Consider the following 8,384-nt stretch of genomic DNA (forward strand, 5'->3'; position numbering starts at 1 on the left):
AAAAGATAAGGATTAGAAAAGATTAAATAATTTAATAAGGTAAGAATGAAAATCAGAGAATTATTAAACAAGAGTTACTAGGATCAGATCACGCTATTTGTTTTTTCTTATGGACTCAGCCACTTGAATAAAGAGAGAACACAGAATCATGACATACATTTCAATCATGTGAATGTTTATACCCCATATAATTTAGCTAAACCCAATCTCAAATGGAAAACACCCCCTGATATTAATATGCATGCAATAGCCCAACCTTTCGGGACTCTCAGAGAAGTATATTATGTACAAAACTCCATCACAATAATTAATACACACAAAGTAGGTCAAAAAGAATAAAATGAGATGCGATAAATAAATAAAATGACTACTAGCAGTCAGATTACATGGTCCTCACGCTTACCAATTTACGGGCACATGATGTATCTACTAGTACAATAATGTTTTCCATGCATGTAAGAAATAATTGTTTTAAAAAGGGAAAGCTGGAAAGCTATGTGCACAAAAATCTCCCTATCTAAGCAAAGAAATTGACTATGTAGATGCCATATTTTGGGCATAAGCAAAGTTCAATTTGTATGTTGTGAATACAAATCCATTCACCATTTTTGAACCACATAAAATATGAAATTGATTGTAAAGAAAGGGGTTTGGAAAGCCATGACATTAGAATTCTAGTTACCAAATTCACGGGTAGATTACCACATCAGTAAGAACTCATTATCGAAACCGAACTAAGGCAAACAACATTTCTTAAAGTTGCCAGCAAAATGGATCAAAGGACAGGGGGTAAGTACGGGTTCACATATTCAAACTCAAGATTTATTTCATCTGAGACTAAACTTGAAATTAGTCACAAATGCTAGTCAATCTAAATTCACCTAAGCACCCTTAAAACTCAAAATTTTAAACCCAATAGTTGGAAAAGATTCTTAACGTTGAATCGTCAGAGATGACGTTCGGTGGGACACATGATATCTTACATGGATTACCAAAATACAAATAATAGAAGAGGATAAAAACTAATAGTGAGCTAAAACTCTATAATGGAAGGAAGAAAAGATCAGTCAGTGGTCATTGAAGTAATGCGTCAAAGTATAATCATTTTCATAACTATGAAATCATTTGTAAGTGCAAACAAGCATAACAGATAAAGGACCGGATTAATATTTATTTTTAGGTTTGAAATTAGGACAGAATAACCAACGACAGCACTTGAAATAAACTAATTGAACTACACTTGTCTTTAAAAATCCAATTCAAGAGGAGATTTTTCGAAATACTGAAATGAAATAACCACGTCATTGACACATTATAAAATATATAGTCACAAATCAGATAATTTTATGGAATCAAAAATTTATACTCAGTTACCAAAATTCAAGAAAACACCATGGCTAACAAACTTGATAAAATTCGCGTAAAGATTTATTTTCTAGAATCAATGGAAACAACTTAAATTTTGGTCTAAATTAAACCAACATAACATCTCCATGGAATCAAAGCGGTATGAAAAAAGGAAGATAAAAGTGAGATGAAAGGGTGAATTCGTACCTTGTGTTGGGCAGCAAATGAGAAGCTTTCCGTCAATTATTCTGACAATGAACTTGACTTCAATAGGACTCGTAAATAATGAAAAATTGAGATTGTGATGAATAGGATCTGATATCGCGTGTTATGCTTTTGTGAACCACTTTCCCTTTTTCCCTCATAAAAAACTTGTCCTCAAATAGGTTAAAATATGGGTATTTATATGCGAATCTGTACTTGAAAGTCTGGATTTGAAACCAAAAAAAAATCAAAAAAAACAACGGCCAAATCAAAAGGGATGTATTTGACATTCAAAAGTTGAAAGGGCTTCACGAGATTGGACGATTTTGGGCATTTAATGCGAATTTAAAATAAAGTTTCCGTTGAAGCACCAATTTGGGTCTGATTTTCTGATCTTGAAGGGATTCACGGGTTGGTATGGCTAAAAACAGAGAGGAATCTTACAGGGGTGGCAACTAGGGTTTCAATTTTAAGGAAAATGAGAAGAGGGGGAGGAGAGAAGAGGAGAGGGAGTTCGCCATTGTTGTTGTTTTGGGAAAAGGAAAGAGACATATCACTGCCTTTTGTTAAAAAGGAATCACGCGTGGTTGAAAATTTTTTGGGAAATAAAAAAAAATCTAATGTACTTGTGTTAATTCTGTTGACTGAAATAGGGGTCGTCCGATCATTTGATCGACGGTCCATATTTCAATATAAGAACAAAAATAAAATTGTAAATTTTATATATACGAGTAAATATAAAAAGTCGATTGAAAAAATGACTATGTTTTATCCGTCTGATTTTAATCGAAACAGTTTGAATAAAAATGAAATAAATTATAATATATATATATATATATATATATATATATATATATAAACAACCAAAAATTTTGGGATCGTTCGAATTTAAAATAAATTGACAGATCAGGTTAAATTGTATCTGTTGATGTGGAATAGAAAAGGGGATATAGGAATTGTACTGAGTTTCAAGCTAATTGTCGGGCTCTTGACAAAAAAAAAAGAATCAGGTTCGAGTGAAATAAAAAATGAGATTGGATTATTGCTAACCTGGATACTCCTTTTCTACTGAAATTAATTTTATTGATGCTTCCTCACATCCTAAAAATTATTTTTTAGTTTGACATATACAAATTATAAATATGATTTGTACACGCGTCCAATTTGATACCTTTTTGTGATTTAATATTAATAATATATATATATTTATGTGTGTAAAAGAAAAAGAAAAATAAGAATATAATAAAGTATATGTAAAAATAAGAATAAATTATAAAATATTTATTTTATATAACAAAAGATATGTATATAGTCACAATATCGCGTAAAAATAAAATTAAAAAAAATGTGAATGCGATTATCAAAAGATATTTTGTTATTTTGATGTTAAATATTTAATTATATTTAATTAAGATATTTTATAAGATGCTAGAAAAATAAATCCTCTTTTATTATTTAAAAATTTTTAGAAATAAAGATAAAAATGTGAATCTTATTTATTATCTAATTTTTTAAAAATTATTTAGGGCCAAGAAGCATCGGAAAAGTAATTAAAGGAAAAAGAGCGAGCCAAAATTGGGGGTCAACAGTTTCCCCTGAGTGACCGAAGATTTGTGTGAAAATCTTTAGGCAATCACGTTGACGTAATCAATTTTATTTCGATCAAAATAATGTGTTTGGAAGATTATGGTCGGGCCCGGGTTTCTGAGCTGCCTACATATCTCGAGTTTTATGAGAAATCGGGCCATTTATAGTTCGAATCATAGCAAAATTTGGTAAACATCAAAATTTTGAAAAAGTGTAGAATTATGGTGACACTGAGTTTATTCAAGGATGATTTCAGCACGAATGGAGTGGATACGAGTGCACTTGTCCCTTAGTGGTAGTTTGGGGATAGATAGGAATGAGGAGGCGTTGGAATAACAATATTGGCTGAGGATTTTGAGAGAAAAGGAGATTGTGGATTTTTAAAAATTGCCCCAGTGTCGGATTAAGACGACACTGGGTGATGATACTAAAAGTTGAAATGAAAACTTGAGTAGAGTTGAGTTGAGTTTCCTTGCCGAAATCCTTGACGTAGCTAGGGATGCTTGGCATTCCGCTAACTTGCCCCAGTTTGCTGCTAAGAGGTAGTTCCACATTGTGATGTATGTCTTATTATTGCAAATTATGTTTCCTGTCAAAAATGAAACTCACGGTAAAACTACCAGTTGAATAAAAAATACAAAATATGTAAGAAAAAGTAAAGTAAGAATGTAGCCGCTCAGCTTTTGCGGGTGTTGTAACCGCTTGTCTACAAGACTGAATGATGTCTCTGATTTTCTTCAAAGAGTGCATGACGTCTCCAGTTGTTTTTTGAAGACTTGATGATCAATGATGTCTGTAAGATTTAAGGTAAAATCGTTAAAGTTGGTAAAGTAATTTAAAGTAATTAGTAAAGTAGAAGGTAAAGTAAGAGTGTAGCCGCTCAGCTTATGTTGATGATGTAATAAAGTTTCTGGTTGTCTTCAAAAACTTTAATGTAAATTGAGGCCGTTGTATCCAGGGACTCAATGATGTCTTCTGATTGTCTTCGGAGAGTTAATGATGCATGATATATCCAATTGTCTATGAAGACTTGATGATGACTGTGTCTACGGTTGTCTTCAAGGACATAATGTTGATTGTTGTTAAATTCTCTAATTGTCTTTGGAGGATCTCGTGATGAATGAGTCTCCAATTGTCTTCGGAGACTAATGTTGATTGTTGTAAAATCATCCAGTTGTTTTTGGGGATCTCATGATGAATGAGTCTCTGATTGTCTTTGGAGACTAATGTTGATTGTTGTGAAATCCTCCGGTTGTCTTCGGGGATTTCATGATGAATGAGTCTCCTGTTGTCTTCGAAGACTAATGTTGATTGTTGTAACTACTGAAAGAAAACTTTATAGTAAAGTTATTGAATAAAGTCGTGAGGTAAAAGTAAAGTAGATGATGGATGAGAAATAAAGTCGTGTGGCTTATAATGAAGGAGTCGTATAGCCCAATGATACATCTGCTTATCTTTGAAGACTTTAAACCAATTCTTGCAAGAATTCAAGGCAAAATTACCAAGTGGAAAAAAATGAATTACAAAATAAGATAGCAGAGTAAAGAATAAAATGAGTGGGGCTCTTGGAAGGAGATGGTGTTATTGATTGCTTGAGTATTGTTTCTGATTTTTGGCATTTGTCCTTGCTGAGTAATTCCCCTCAGGGGCTAAATGATGTTCATGTCCATGATTGGTAGCTTTGACATCAAATTAGCGTTGTCATCCTGCATTTTTATTGTCCCTGCGCTCAAACAAAAATTCTTAGTTGGGAGGGGGTGTTGATTCGTGTTGACTCGAGGCTTGGCTTTGTTGACCCTCCATTCATCTCGTCTGTTCAAACCTTTGTGATCTCTATTGAAACTTGGCAAATGAACCAGTAGTAAAAGCTTTATAAGAAAATATTTAATAAATATACATATATGCCCAAATATGTGTAGTTTTCAAAACTTCTACCAATCTTAGACTGTGACACTTTGAGACAAAATGAATGTCCTTTATCTTTCTACTCCCTGTCTGGTAGCCCAAGTCAAATGCATCTTGACAATATCCAATCATCCGTATTGGCATCTTTTCATAATTTGTCCCAGTTTTGGGGGTGTAAAAGTATATAACTTTTGGTTTGATAAGACCAAACCTTACACAGATTGCCTACGTATCTCGTTGAGAGAATTAGGTCAAAACGTAGTTCAAGGTACATAAAATGATTAGGCTTTTTTCTAATAAAGGGGTCGAACCTACTATAGGCTACCTACATATCCCACCTAGGGAATCAGGCCGCATGTAGTTCAAAATCATATAAGGAACAAGTTCTAGTTTTATCCTAGTGTGATCGAGCCATATGTGGGTGGCCTATGTATCCCGCCGAGGGAATCAGGTCAGGCGTAATTCTCCTATTACAAATAAGAGATTTTGAATTTTGTTTTCTATAGTAAGACTGAACCCTATGTTGGTTACCTACGTATCCTTCCAAGGGAATCAAGTTGAAACGCAGTTCGTAAGTACATGATAAGTGAAAACTATATTACATAAAACCTATCTAAAATCTTCCTTTATATAGTGTCCTGACTCCTCTTGAACAAGTACTCTTCGTGCTCGAACACTCTTATGTTTGTCATGTATCCTTGGTTGGTTGGTTGAACTCTCAGTCATGCTTCGAAGTCTTCCTTGAAATCAAACTTTGTTCATTTGTTTCATTGTGTCACGATCGCAATTGGCAGTTTTGATAATTTATATAAAAAAAATAGAAAGTAATACATTGTAGAAAGTTACAGAAAATAGAAAACTCATTCATAGATTTTGCAATTAATCTTTCAAAAGATGAGGCAACACAACATAAAGTTTTGAGGCAACACAACATAAAGTTTTAGGCACGATCAAGCCTCAATTTTAGATTGTGCAATTTAAAAACTATTTCAAAAGACCAACTACTTATTCAATCTACCAAGAACCCAGGTACGAAGTACAAGTCCAATTTTTTCAAGCTTCTTCTGATTCAGCATTCCAAATAGTTGGCATCTTGTCGGTAGTAATAGTATCCTCCATTGCTGCTAGTTCTAGGACGACCAGTGATGGAGCTATCTTCAAACCTTTCTAGTTGGCACAATGGTCCCTTTCAAATCCCAATCTTCTTTGGTAGTTATCATGTTCACATTGGTATTCCTATGATTTGGCAGAGGGTTGTTGCTCACATTGGGCTGAGTTCCAGCAAGTTGAATTGTTCCTTCTTTGATGAAGATCTCAATCTTGTTTTTAAGGCTATAACAATCTTTAGTGTCGTGCCCAACAATTCCAGAATGATATGCACAATACTTGGAACCATCATACCATTTTGGAATAGGATCTGGGATTTTTCCTTCAATGGGTTATATCATACCTACTGTTCTCAACCTTTCAAATAACTGGGCATATGTTTCAGATAATTTTGTATAGTCGCGATTGGTTTTGGTTTCAGGATTCAGACGGGCCCTGGGTGCAACGTGTGGACGATTTTGGTAGTTTGGAGCTTGGACAGGCTTATATGGAAGCGGAGTTTGGAAATTATGGGCTCGAGGTTGGTAATAATTTTCTTGGGTGTTATAGACAGGATAGGTTGTTGGTAGAGGATAGTAAAGCATTTGAGAAGTTTCACCATAATGGTAAGAATAGATGGGTTGATGTGGTTGATTCAAGTAGAAAGGGGTCTGACTTGGCTTATGTCTTTGGTCAATCACGGCAGAAGATATATCTTCCTTCTTCTTCTTGTTCCCGTTGATAGAACCATATTGAATTACTTTGCTTGCAACTTGCAAAGTCGTATAGTCTTGGATTCTCCCCGACTTAATCCCATCTTCCAAGATTTCTCCTATTCTAATGACTTCTATGAAATTTTATCCCATCATGGTTATCATTTTTTCATAGTACAAATTGTTATCTTGGCATTCAATGAAAGTGGTAATCATTTAACCTTCACCCATTGGTGGTTCGACTTTAGCTGCTTCTGCTCGCCAACGTAGAGCATACTCATGAAATGTCTCAGTTGGTTTCTTTTTCAACTTGGCCAAGTAGAACCTGTCTGGTGTGATTTCAGTATTGAATTTCAATTGATCCATGAAGTCTTGTGCCATATCATTCCACCCACGCCATTTACGAAGATCTTATTGTGTGTACCAAGCGAGAGCTTCACCAGACAAACTTCTTATGAACAATTTCATTCTGATCATTTTATTTCTCCCTACTCCTACAAACTTGTCACAGTAGGCCCTCAAGCATGCGTGAGGGTCACCAACTCTATTGAAAAGATCAAATTTTGGCGGCTTGTATCCTATGGGCAAGTCAATGTCTGGTTGCACACATAGATCATCATTCTCTAGGTTCTTGCTTCCCCTGGTAGTTTGGAGGTTTCTCATTGCTTTCTTAAGTTCACAAATCTCTCTTGCTAAATCATTGTCGGCTTTGGCCTTAGCGTCCTTCTTCATTTCCTCGTACTGGTCAACATTGGGTTGGAACTTGATCATTATTGGGTTGGTAAAGGTTTGACTTTCCCCTGCATATATGGGAGGAATATGTTGTGCGTATGGTATGGCAACATGTTCCCCGTACATATACTGAGTGGGATAATTTTGTGTGTTAGGAGTATTTTGGTTTGGAGATGGTGGAGGATTACAAGGGGTATTAGTGAGTGGTTGGCTTGGTTGAGTTAAAGGAGTAGTTGTGGGTGGCGGATAAGTATAAGTAGGTGGAGAAACGTAGGGAATATGAACTGGAGGTTGACTTGGTGGCTTAACAAGTGGTGGATTAGGAGGAGCGACATGGGTAGTGTAGGTGGGTGGATGCCTTTGTGGAGGGGTGTAGGTAGGTGGTTGATTCGGTGGATTTTCTGAGGTGGCCAGAAGTGAATTATTATTGATAGATGAGGGATGCTGAGGAGGAAAGTGTTTGGGAATCGGTGAATCAAGTGATGGAAAACGTGGTGGGTTTGGTACAGTATTCCTGGGTTCAGGAGGTGGACTTTGGAGTATAATGGATAAGTTAGTCAAGTCCTTAACCCGATTCAATTCTCCCCGTAGATCCTCGACCTTTTGAGTCAAATGGGTGACACGCTTGTCATGTTGAATAGCAGCTCTAGCTTCAGAAGTTTCAGGAGGTTCGCTGATAACTGTGACATTCCATGTACCGATTGGATTAGGTGTAGACGGATTAGACCTAGTGATTTTCCTTCCTTGAACAGCCCAACTACGTTGAGGTAATGTCGATGACTTAGATCTGGTGAAGTAAGGATGGTCAGC

Source organism: Capsicum annuum, chromosome 6, assembly GCF_002878395.1.
Source record: "Capsicum annuum cultivar UCD-10X-F1 chromosome 6, UCD10Xv1.1, whole genome shotgun sequence".
NCBI classification, from domain to species: domain Eukaryota; kingdom Viridiplantae; phylum Streptophyta; class Magnoliopsida; order Solanales; family Solanaceae; genus Capsicum; species Capsicum annuum.